At 45.6% G+C, this 12,776-nt stretch overlaps 1 long non-coding RNA gene across 1 annotated transcript in view; it reads right to left on the bottom strand.

The window, feature by feature from the left end:
- Positions 1-1,349: 1,349 nt before the first annotated feature.
- Positions 1,350-12,776, bottom strand: part of LOC129784328 (uncharacterized) — a 13,554-nt gene continuing 2,127 nt past the window's right edge. The window contains exon 2 of the long non-coding RNA XR_008746914.1: positions 1,350-6,849. This is a non-coding gene — a long non-coding RNA (uncharacterized LOC129784328). The remainder of the gene's footprint in view (positions 6,850-12,776) is intronic.

Here is a 12,776-nt window from a genome sequence, read left to right as displayed (position 1 = left end):
CACAACACACACTTTTGCTCTATCTTCAAATAGTCATCGTATCAGCAAGAAGGGACCTCTGTATAAACACAGGCCAAACATGGATTATTTTATATGTGAACCCAGAAAATGTCTTGGGTTTTCTTAAGTCACTAGGAGACATCCCATGGCTCTACAGACCACACATTGTGGTTAGAGACGGGATGGAAATTTAGACAGTATATTGAAAACTGGGCTTTGTAAAATTTTTCTGAGTGGAGAGAAGGCTCCTTACCAACTAAACCTGTGGAGCAAAGTATCCTGGAAGTATTTACATAAGTCCTATAAAAACGCAAATTCCTGGTTGTAAAGCTGGTTAGAAGAGGATCAGCAAATCCCCTTCTCCCATGGTAGCAGCCCTGTCCTCTGAAGACATTTTGCTCTTCATGTGGGAACAGCTATTCTGGCCCCTCGACTGCTGCACGCAACCGATTCAAGGACATGCCTAAAGAGGCAGGGTTGGAGGCAGGGAATATGCAGGACGCATCATCCCAGTCTGACAGTTGCAAGGGGGTCTGATGTTTTCCCTGGGTCACTTTGGTGCTTCAGGGCTTGGTGTCCTCTCCTGGCTCATTTTTCTGCCTCATTTCATCACTGGCATTGGTTTGCTCCTACTTTAGATTCCCATTTCCAATCTCAGCTTGAGCCCTATCCTGGCTATAGGGCTCTAACCACTGAGCCAGCTGGCCATCCAACCCCAAGACATTAAAAAATCACCTCTTCAGAGCAAAAAGAGCTTCTTCTATAAAAGCACAATAGAGTGGTGTCTGCACTCAGAGCTGAAAGTTTGGGTTAACTCACCATCTCTCATCTGGACAGATCCAGACGATGCTCCTGGCATTGGACTTGGGGCAATCAGCCATTGCACTACAAATTCTCCAAGGACAAAGATCATCCTAAATGTGTCAGTCACTCCAAGGTAGCCAGGATGGAGGTTAATTTATGGTAATTTGCTGAATAATGAGGCTCCTCTACTTGTAGTAGGTTGTCCTCTGAGGTGGGAAACATAGCTGGAGCAGCCTGTGCTTCAACTGTTCTCCACTTTCCCAGCTCAGGAGGAGACCTTGTGAGAATAGGATGGAAATCAGAGCAGCCTCAGGGGTGCTCTGAGTGACGATGGAGATGGATTTGGCTCACAAACACATATGAAGGAAAGAAGCAGAAAAGTGCTTTGTGTGCCCTGATGATCCTTTCCTGATCACTTCCTGAACCTGCCATCTGCATTTTTTATGTTGCAGGTCTTTTCAGTGATTTGCCACATAAGAAATTTCTTGGCCAAAAATGGACCAGTGTTTTGGGGACGTCCAAGAACAGACAAACAGCTTGGGGTATAAATGGGAAAAGGGATAATATTTCTTTCACAACAAATTTTCCAACAGCTCTTTTATGTTGGAAACACTTTCAGACTTGTGGCAGTCCTGATAACCCCGCATTGTCCAGCTCCAGAAGTCAAGATGATCATCAAAATATACATACATGCACAGACATATGTATGTGTGTACACACAAGCACTTATACTAGTATAGATGATTATGGAGGTTGTACTGGACCCAACTGACCAAATTAAGATAGAATTGTCTGCAGAACTGTGGATTGAGAAGACATGGTATATGAAGACATGAAGACAGATACAGAGAAGGAAATAAACTTGTTTTCGTGCCCATACTGGATGGGGGAAAAAGCAATGGACCAAATCACAGCCAGGAGGATCTGGGTTAAGAATAGATTGGCTGGAAAGGTTGTGGCATCTTCATCACAGAGAGTCTTTCAGAGCATGTTAACACCATGTCTGCCTGGTGACATATGACATGGATGGACTTGATCCTCCCTTGAGATAAAAGGCATGGCCCCGCTGAACTCTCAATATCCCTTCCCAGCCCTGTTCCGCTATGATTGCGGTGCTGGGAACAGTAATATCATCTGTGTTCTCACCTCCACTGCTCTAAGAGGATTTCTCCCAGGATGTGCCTTCATTAATAGGCTTCAGCAGATCTTTTGTGAGGCCAGCTTTAGTGTGACCTGCTAGGAAGTGATCAATACTTCTTCCTTCTTACTGACACCACTGTCCAGTGTTTTTGCCCATTACTAGGTTTCATCGCTTATACCGCCCTGCACTGGTCAATACAAAAAAAAGTGAGGTCATAGGAGGCCTCCCTACCAAACTAAAGCTTTCAATGAAGATTAAACATTTATTTCTGGGCTGAGGTCTGGAATCCAAGCCCTCAGTGTGGGAAGTGAAGGCAGCTGGCTTTGAGGACTTAACAGCTGTCTTTATTTCTTCAGCTCTTGGCCCTAGGATTTGCCTCTGTCTTAGGGCTCTCAAACTTCTGCCCTGGGATCCAGCTCTCTGAAGACTATACAGAAAGTGTCTGGGATCCAGATCTCTTTTCTCCCCACACTGGTGAGGTATGGGTAGGCTACGTTGACTCAAATGCTACTTCTCCAGCACATGCAGGGCATTTCCAGCTTCAACTCTGTCCTCACAAATCTCCTCCCAACAAAAGGCTAAGAAGATAAAATAGGTTTTTTGGCTCAGAGCAAAGGTTCAGCTACCTCAGTTTCATATCTCTGTTGGTGACCAAAAGCAAACGTCTAGGAAGAACGAGACAAACACAACATAAATGTCCTCCATAGCAGTTCCCCAGCTCCCCGCAGTTTCCAGTCTGGCTCTTCCTGGCCAGGTGATATCTTTGTATTTTACAATAAATCCCATGGATGTTTTTGCCCAGTTCCTTTACAAGATATTTTTCAAACCTTTCATCTTCACAGTTGATACTATTTCCAAAGTTAGAAACTTTCACACATCTGGACCTTAAATTTGTTTCACCACATGGGAAAGAGATATTGGAGTCCTTGTTGGTAGTCCTCTGAAAAGGTTGGCTCTTTCCTTAGCACTGGCTAAGAAAAGCAAACAGGATGATATGAATTATTAGGAAAGGGATGAAGAATGAAAACCAAAGCATCTCTGTACCACTGAATAAACTCATGATGTGAGTTAATACTCAAACAATGAGTGAAGTTCTGCTCTGAGGAAGACAAAAAAGGATAACCAGAGATAGAAATCTCTTTCACACAAGGAGGGACATGGTAGGAGTTCTCAACCTGGGAAAGATATGGTGGAAGAAATGGCAGCAGCAGTCTACGAAACCCTGAATGGAGAGAAGATGATGAAGCAATTGTTTCTTGGAGCTCAGGAAATGGGGATCATCCATGAAAATCTTTGGGCAGAGAGTTCTGGAGCAAACCAAAAGATGGTTTGCTTTGTTTTCCCTTTTTCCAGAGCACACTGTCAGCAGAAGCTGGGGTGATCAAAAGCATGCAGGTTCAAAAAGAATCAGAAAAAAACTGTGGAAGGTAAGTCCACTGGACTCCTAAATGCAACACCTGAAATGCCATCTCCTGCTGTCCTGAAGAAGAAAATTACAGCAAGACCAGTCTTCCCCTGTTTTATAAGTACCTGCTGTTGACCATGCAACAGGACATGGGTTGATGGACCATCAGGCTGACCCAAAACCTATGTGAGCGTGCATGTTCTTCAAAACCCTGAAGCAAACACACCAGCTCCTTCCTCAGATGCCATCATCGCTTGGCTGCTTGGGCTATGCAGGAACATGTGAACAAAGAAACACCCTTATTTTTGTAGATTTTCTTAAAAAGTAGCTTAAATCCCTTCCCAAGAGCAGTACATGAAAACAAATAGAGATGATCTGGCATCAAAACAATCCCTAAAAATTGGGGTGCAGTATGCGCAATCCTTGCACAACTGTATCAATTTAAATTCTCTGTTTCTAGTCATCATATATACATGACCTTAAATGGGTAGCTTGAAAACTTACCCAAATAATGAGAAGTAGAAGAGAAATAGCCAAGCAAAATTTTAAATGCCCATAACAGAGCAAAGGGGAAAGGAAATATCTGGGAGATACCAGAAAATCCGCAGACTTTATGATCTTACACGTCTCACAGGCCTTTACCTTTCACTCAGTTGCCCATGTATTTAAACTTGTATTGTGTATCTGTTCCTGAGACCTTCCAGAAAGGTCTGGGAATCCCAGAAGAGAGCTACTGCCTGTGAACTGGACTAGTGGTTCATTCTATGGCTGGACACTGGTCTAGCTGTCTGCTGGGACTGGTGGGAAGCAGCGGAAAGGCCTGGGTCAGGCTGGAGAACATGGCCTTTGGGGGTTACCATGAAGGAGAGCATTTTCTGACTGTAAGGGAGAAGGAAGTCATGGCCAGCATGGAGCAGGAAGGATCTGGTGGTGGAGAAGGAAATGTTTTAGTAGAAAAGTCCTTTCTACTGGCCCCAGGAGGGACTAGATCTGGGCTGAGATATATAGGTGTTCACACTCTTCCTTGTTGCACTGTTGTGCCACCTCTCCTTCCCACTCTGGCCATGCCCACCACTAAAGTTTGGGAAGAGAGAACCAGCAGCATGTCCTGGCATCATCAGTGTCATGTGCTGGGGCAGCAGTGACCTCTGTGCCGCACACATGGTCCCAGCTAGATGTGAAATCCACCCCGTCTCAGACCTTGGCTGAAGGATGTGGACATCCCAGACACAAGGAGGTCTGATACAACAGGATTGCAAGTGTTTTTACAAGGGAGCTGATGCCAAAGAGATTGGCAGGTTTAGAAGGAACGAGAGGGGAAACAGAGATTAACAGACATGACCACCGAAAGAAGAGATGAGGCTGCAGGGACTCCTGAGCCATGGGGCTAACATGGGGAGGACTCTGGCTTTATCTGTGTCATTTACACTTTCCGAGAAAGGCAACAAGTTTAACACTAAAAACCTGTCAAATGTGGTTGTCATCACCTCTTTACTTCCCATTTTTAAGTAAGAATTTGGCAATTCAGCTTGCATCCTCTAAAATAATCAATAATTCCAACTTGCTTGCTTTAAAATAATTGTAATTTCAACTTGTTTGGCCTATTTCTTCCCAGATTGATATCCTTCTTTCTCTCTTTCTATATAAATCTATAAGTATGTATAGAAATGGGCAGGGCCTGTAGCAATAGGACAAGGGGGAAAGCTTTAAGCTGAGAGAGGGGAGATTTAGGTTGGACGTGAGGAAGAAACCCTTCCCCGTGAGGGCGGCGAGGCGCTGGCCCAGGCTGCCCAGAGCAGCTGTGGGTGCCCCATCCCTGGCAGGGCTCAAGGCCAGGCTGGACGGGGCTGGGAGCAGCCTGGGCTGGGGGGAGGGGGCCCTGCCCCTGGCAGGGGGTCTGGAACTAGACCAAACCCTTCTGTGGTTCTGTGATTCTCTAAACCTTTCTCAGACACTCCAACATTACAGAATGAGATGAAGAGCCACTTAGAGGCTCTGTCAAGAGTAAAGACAACCTAAAGTGACCAGATCAGGTTTTTGCCCTTCAGCTTGTAGATGCCACCAATGAATACCACCCTTCCTCGGCATTTCCTGGTCTGATCCTGCAGCTGTGGAGTACACAGTGAGCATTTACAGAAACAGTCTTGCTGCAGTCAACGTGACTCCCTGGGTGAGTAAAGGGTTGCAAGACTGGATCTGTCTGTGCCTACTGCCCACACACATCTGTGGAACTACTCTGCTGGGACTCGCAGGAGTTGTGAAACTAGGCTCGTACCTTTTCCCTGCAGATTTTGTTAATTCTGAGTTGTTTTATATCTGGCTGTGATGCAACCCCCTGAATTTAACACCATGGGGGACTGAGGTACCTCTAGTCCATTGATTCATCACACGTGATCTCTACATAGAGCCCTGCAATTGCAGGACTGCAAAAAGTATTGGAGAAATGATGTGATTTTCATAGTATGGAAACTGCAAGCTATTCTAACACTGCTGGAAGGCCCAGGTTATTGGTCAGATCAGCTGAGCCAGGAGCAATCAAAAGACAACCTCCTATGGGATGTCCCTTGTACAACTTGCAGAGTGTTGTGAGGATGGTTTTTTAGCTGACTTCCCAAGGGAAGGAGATGAAGTTCTGTTCCAAGATCCTTCTTCATTCATCAAGGGAAGCATTTTCAACCGCGCATGGATTCTGGAGATGTGTTTTGAAATTCAAGAGCTAATATAAAATATCCAAGCATGTACGAAGGCCCAGGTCTCAGAGATAAATTCATTTTAGTAGCAGAGCCCTGCCAAGCAGGGTCTTCTGCCTCCTTAGTAGTGAGTACCTATGAAGAAATCCCAGTAGCAGGAACAGTGTGAGGAGAAATGTCAAGTAGGTCCCAGGTCTTTGCTGTAGCGGTTTTATGCTTTTCTCTTTGCAGCTGCATTTCCAGTTTTGTAATGGAAAATATAACTCCTTTCCTTGCTAAAATAACCCTCTGTTTTAATCAGTGAACATACATAAAACTGGTGGCTAGTGAGCATGCTTGTTCTAAAACAGCAAACTGAAACTTTGCAAACAACCCCTAAACCTCAGCTGTTTCTGTAGCACAAAGAAGCAAAAACTTTGGCTTTTGATAGACAGAGGCACTTCAGGGCAAGAGCATTTGTGCCTTCTCCCAGACCACCAACAGTGATGCTCTCCTGCATTCACAGAGGGGAGCTCTGGGACAAGGTGAAAGGAGGCAAAAATATGTTTACAAGGTGTAACTAGCAAGCACAGGTCCGATTGCAGTTTCCCTCAAAGGTGAGTGCTTCTAAATGGACATCTGCAGCAGATCTGGGGCCTCTTTTGGATGTCCTGGTAAATTTAAGATCATTATTGCTGATTTGTGTCGCAGAAGCTTCTCACCCATGGTCCAGTGAATATCACACAGTAGGTTATGAGTCAGTTAGTATCACAATTCTGCCTTGTAGCTGGTGATAGAAGGTGCAGTCAGACTCAACCAAGTGGGAAAACCTGTGAAAATACAGAAAAAAGGTAAAATCTCTGGTAGAAATGGTGAAATTTGCCATAGCAAAGGAGACCAAAGCCCTGATGCTCACACCTAGCCAGGCTTCCAGCATGCTTGGTGCTGTGTGCAACAGCATCCTTGGAAAGGAGACTCGCTTGGTCTGAGATGCTCTTGAGCCCCCTTGGTTGTCTACCTACCCCTCATCAGCAGAAACCATTTGGTCCAAGACCTCAAGGAGCACCTTGGACAGACTAACTTGGGCCTCTGAGCTATGCATAAAACACAGGCAGGTGGGTGACAGTGTGTCCCTAAGCCTGTGGGTAGACCCATGCCTCATGCAATGGGGAAAACAGTGCAGCAGATGCCATGTACTTATTCTCTTGCATTTTTCCCTATCACAAAGCAGCTCACAGAAGCCTTGCTCCTGTAGACCAAGGATGGGCCAGGGCAGCTCAAGCTGGAGGAAATTCCAGCTCCAGCATTTCAGGACTGGGATCCCTGCATTCTCATGCACATCTCCTTGTTCTTTTCCTTTGAGAGCCACATGCTTAGGGTCATCCACATGTAGTCTTCATCCCTCCTCCCATTGAGACAAATCCCTGGATGTAGATATGTGCATGGCCTTAACAAGAAAGCAACACCTGTTGCCTGCAAACCGACATCTCCCAGTCTGCGATCCTAAGGAGCCCTTTCTTACATCTTAGAAAGACCACAAGCAACCACCCAGTTTCTAAGAAGCATCAGCTTTTCTCCAGCCAAGGGAAGACACAAGCAGCAGCTTACATGGAGCAGAGACCCATCAGCTGGAGGAAGACAATCTAAGGAAGCAACCCAAACCCTCTTCTTGCAGAGCAGAGTTACCCAGAATATGTCATGGCTATGCCTTGAGAAAGCAAATACCCACACAGCAGCAGTTAATTTGCTTCTCTTCCCTGCAGAAAAATGGTCTCTGTTCATCAGGCTACCGTGCAAGGATGGGGTGCATCTTGCCTTCTTCTCTGTTCCCCCAGTGGAGGTCATTCCATGCTCTGTGCGATTCTGAAAACCTAAGGAAGGATTGCAGGGGTCTGGGGCAAAAGGAGGGTTTCCCCAGCCTCTGCTTTTCTCTGCACATGGGTGCTGCTGCTGGATGGTCCCCAAAGGGCTTGGGAAAGTTTGCTACAATTGGTAAAATTCTTTGAGGCTGGAAAGCACCAGAAATGGGCAGATCCCATGGGGCAACTCTTGGTTATGTCCATGCAAACTGAGGGTGTTTTGCAGGGTCCATTTCTCCCTTTTTCATCTACTTTTTCCTTATTGTCTTGGGACTGACAGATCCTGCACAGGATTTGGGGCTGGAGCCATCATGCCCAGGGTAGTGGACAGCCCTCGAGAGGTCGGCCTGGCTGGAAGGTCAGGGGGGGGGCGGATGGCCTTGGCTAATAGCATTAGTCTTCTTCAGTGGCCCTGGACAAGCCCAGGGGATGGAGGATGTAAGAGGCTTTTGCCGAGGATTTGCCCAGTGTGAGAGCTGGGATGGAGGCAGGGAGGCAAGGAGGAGCACTTGCCTTGGTTTCATCAGTAAATGCATGGTCTGGGTTTGGATGGTCACCCTTCCAAGCTTCGTGCCTCAGTTTCCCCACCTGTGGTTGGAAGCTGGCTCTGTCCCAGGGCTGTCTGGTTGCAAATATAGAGGTTTGAGAACTTCATGGGGAAGCCTTTAGGAAAATGCAGTCTTCATCATGAGATGGAGCTGAAAATGCTTATTTTTTGAGAAGCACAACAGGAGATTAACATGATGCTTCCTAAAAGAATATGGAAGTCTCCCACCTTTCAATAAGGGGAAACTGTTTTTTTTCCCTATTATATTTAACCAATTGCCCATGTCTCATTCCCCCACACCCTTCTTAATGAAGGAAGCAAACATAATTGAGTAAAAAACTAAAACCACCTTTTTTTTTCTTTTTTTTTTTTTTTTTTCTGTGTGCCAATTCTTGTTTTGGAAAAACCTTGCAATTGGATTAAAAGTGGAGCTGGTTAACTGTCTATTACTAATTCTCTAGTGCTCATTCAGCACAGGGACCAAAGTTCTTTAGCCATACAGTTAATTTTTAGGTGCTCTAATTTTAGACTGTAGCTAGGCAGCTATACCTGACTTGCTGCCAACAGCCAAAATCTGGCTTGGCTCAGTGACTTGCATAAACCTTCCTATCTGTCTGGTGGGGAAAGGGAGGGTGAGGCTTTTTTTTTTTTAAATTTATTTATATGTTTTATTTTGGCTTTAATGCCCTCCAGCACAAAGCTCACAGTGAAGGCTCTCTTGCAGTTTTGGCCTGAACTTTGCTTCCACTTGTGAAAAAAGAGGTGTAAGTGCAGCTTAAAAGAGAAGAAATGGCTACATTTCAGAATCTCTGTAATGTTAAATAACTCTTAACTCCATGAACAAAAAAGCAAGTGCTATGAAAATAACTGATTCCACCATTAACCAGTGAGTTGCAGAAGACATACTCTTTGCCCCAGTACTGCCAAAAATAGTGGCTGTATCTATACTGAATATGAGATGGGTGTTTGCAGTGTTGGTGCTCCTACCCCAGGCTGCACCTAATATATGGTGAGCCATCAGACAGGATACAGGACCAGCATCCTGCAGGGAGACAGAACAACTGTGGGATGCCCATTGGGTCTGACCCTCTGCTGTTCCCTTCCTTGCACCTGTGGGCTGCTCTTCAGTCAGATTTGCTTTTAACACAGTCTGGATGAATGCAGGCTTTGCCACACCAGCTGAATGCTTGTTCTTCCTCAGTTTCTTTCCTGGGGATGTCCAGATGGAAAAGGCCCAGGGATGTGTTGATGCATGCCCGAGGTGCCCACACTACATGCAGAAATCCCCCTGGAGAAAAGGCTTTGCAAGGCTCTGCCTTGCAAACATCCCCTTCCTAAGCAAATTCTTTGAAGGACAAACCTGATAAATAGCTGCGAGATAACAGCATGACACCAAGGTCTGTGGAGGGGAGGGTGTAAAGCACAACTTGGCTGAAAATCAAGCTGTGGGTAGGGGCTGGGACAAGTCTTTGGCCACATGAAGTGTATCTAGACCCAGATGCAAAGGCCAACCACTGCAATGACCATGGTAGTGCTCAGATGTCTGCAGGTATCTCAGTATGGGCTCTGCTGAGCAATCCTGGGGAGGGAGGCATTGCTCCTTGCTCACTCAGCTCTTTCTGGCTCTGTACCCTGGCAAAATATGAGCCGGTGTCACTGGACCATGCAGATGGCCTTGCCCAGAGTGACTTTATTCATCTGTTACTCATTGTCCTGTTATGCTCCAGTGAGGAAGCATATGATCCGTGGTTGTCATTCGTGCAAGGAGGGATGGGCCATGAAGTTTGTTGACGGGTTCAGAGATACCCTGCCTGACACTTATTCTGCATGTCTGCAAGTGGCTGGCTCCTGCCCATATGGGAAAGATTTCTCTGGGGATGGAGCATTGGAGAGGACCAGTCTGGGCTCCTAAAATCATAATACCTAACTCAAAAGCATGGACAGAAAATAGAACCCAGGCACTGCTGTTCACTCGGGGTGACAAAACATTTCCCCTGCCCACATTAATGAACAGGATCTGCAGGATCCCACCAGAAGCCACAGCCAGGAAGCAGGAAAGCCCCAGTTTTGAAGCTGATGAGGTGAAGGACCAAGCGTGAAATTCCTACCACTACCTAATTCTGTGATGCTTCTCCAGGACACAACAGCTTAGTTCCCCAGCAAGCTTGTGCCTCAGTTTCCCTCTCCATACCCAGGGCTTACACAGCTTTTGGGTTTATTTGCGACTCTGTAGAGAAGCAGGTGACGTGTGGGGAAGTGGGAACACACATCTCCCTTAGCTCAAAATTCAGGTCTATCACTCGGGCGATGTATGAACCAACAGCACACTTCCATAAACATGACCTGGACTGCGAACTCTTCCCACTGAGGCAGGAAAAACGATGGAGGGAGAGGTTTACCCTCCCATGACTTTCTGCTGCCTCTGTACAAAATGCTAAAAATACCCTTCAGGAGGTGATGAATGGACCTTCGTCAAAGCAGATGCAGGTGACTGAGAACATTTCGCCAGCATTGCTCTTTACGAGTGCCTCCCAAGTGGCACCTTCAGGCTCAGGTTACATTTTGGGCTCATGTGAGCAGTTCCTGGGCTCCCATGGCTGAATTAACTGGCAAAGGAGGAGGACACAAGGCCTTGGAGGGAGAGCGGAAAGCACCGTAGGCAATGCGCAACGCAGAGTAAGCACGACCAAAGTCACATTTATGGCAGGTAGAAAAATAACCGCTGCAGGAGTGAGAAAGGGTCTTGTCACTGTTTTGCCTGCTTGGCAATTTGACAAAGCAAACCTTGCTGGCTGGCTGGCTGGGGTTCAAACTCCCTGTTAAATCCCAGATCTTATCGTCTGGTTTGTCATTTACATTACTGATGATAAGACTTCCATCCTTCCTGGCGAGGGGATGATTACGGCTCAGAGGAAGATGCAGGGATGAAAGCAGAAGCCTTATGGAGGTCCCTATGGTCTGGTGAGAGGTCTTTGGTGGGCCACAACTTGGCAGCACAGACTTTATGTGCTTGCAACGTTCTCCTGCTCAACACAAGGTTTTCCCTCTCCATGAGGATGCTCCTCATGCACCACGAGTGGGCTGCAATGAGAGCAGACCTTCTTTTCAGCCTGAATTCATCGCACTGCATCAGAAGAAATACATGGTGAGCTGGACCTGATCATGGTACCCAAGCTATGGTCTCTACCACCGAGATAGACCCATCATGTTCTTAGTGGGCTCAGGAGAAACTGGGGAGAAAAGGGTCTTTTCAGATGCTGTTGTTGCAGTCTCTGTAGAGGTGCCTGGATTAATGGACAAACCTGGCAGCTATAAACCCTCTCTGTTGAAGACTTGTATCAGTCCTGGAAACAAAAATCTACTAAAAATAATACTCCCTGGAAAGAGGAAACTTTAAAAATCCATAAACAGAAGGTTAACCACAGGCAGGGAAATGACTTTACATTTTTAAGTCTGAAGACAGATAAGCCTGACTTTGAGTGCATATGTCCTGACATGCCAAATACAGGCAGTTTCATACATGCATCCAGACACCTGGCCTCTGGGTGAAGACACTGAACACTAATGCTTTGAAAATAGGACATTTTCTGCTGCTAAATAACCATGTAGGAACAAAGCTATAGAGCTGTACACCAATGGCTGACTCAAAGTACTGCAAACCCGCCCCATGCCTCACAAACAGTTCTCAAGTTCCTGAACAGAAGCAAGAAGGGAAAAAGAAGTGTGTTCTCAAAAGCTTGATTTGATAGGCATCGCCCTAAAAATTCATTATGTGCACTAAAAAAAACCAAAACAAACTGTGACTGCTTAAGGGTTCGTTGCTGCTTTGCTGTGAGATTCAGCTGCTGCTAAAAAATAGAAATAAAGGACAGGACTCTAAAACTATTGTGAATTGTTTTTGGCTGTAGAGAGCAGGAAGACTGGGTCCTGACCATGTTACTTTGTCCACAACCAATGTTTTTCAGGCTCAGGTGAAGTAATTGTAGTGTATTTGAAAGTATGTTATTGTTCAAGAACAACCGTGCCAGACAGGTGGGTTAATAACAGACGGGGTCGTGTAACTCCTGTGTCAATGTAAGCACCCAGCAAAACAAACTGGGCATTTCCAAAACCATCCATCAAACTAGCACAGCCGTGTGTGGCTTCTCGATGGCAAAAAGTATCCTTTTTGTGGATAACTATTTTGTGGATATCTATTATTGGGGATTTTCTATTATTCTATTAATAGATTATTATATTAATAATAAGTATTCTATTAATAGATTATTATGTTAATATTATATTAATAGATTATTCTATTAATAATATTTATTAATAAGTATTCTATTATTTCTGATTTTCAGTGAGCTGA

Source organism: Falco peregrinus, chromosome 4 (assembly GCF_023634155.1).
Source record: "Falco peregrinus isolate bFalPer1 chromosome 4, bFalPer1.pri, whole genome shotgun sequence".
Classification (NCBI taxonomy): Eukaryota; Metazoa; Chordata; class Aves; order Falconiformes; family Falconidae; genus Falco; species Falco peregrinus.
This window is presented reverse-complemented; position numbering and strand designations above follow the sequence as displayed.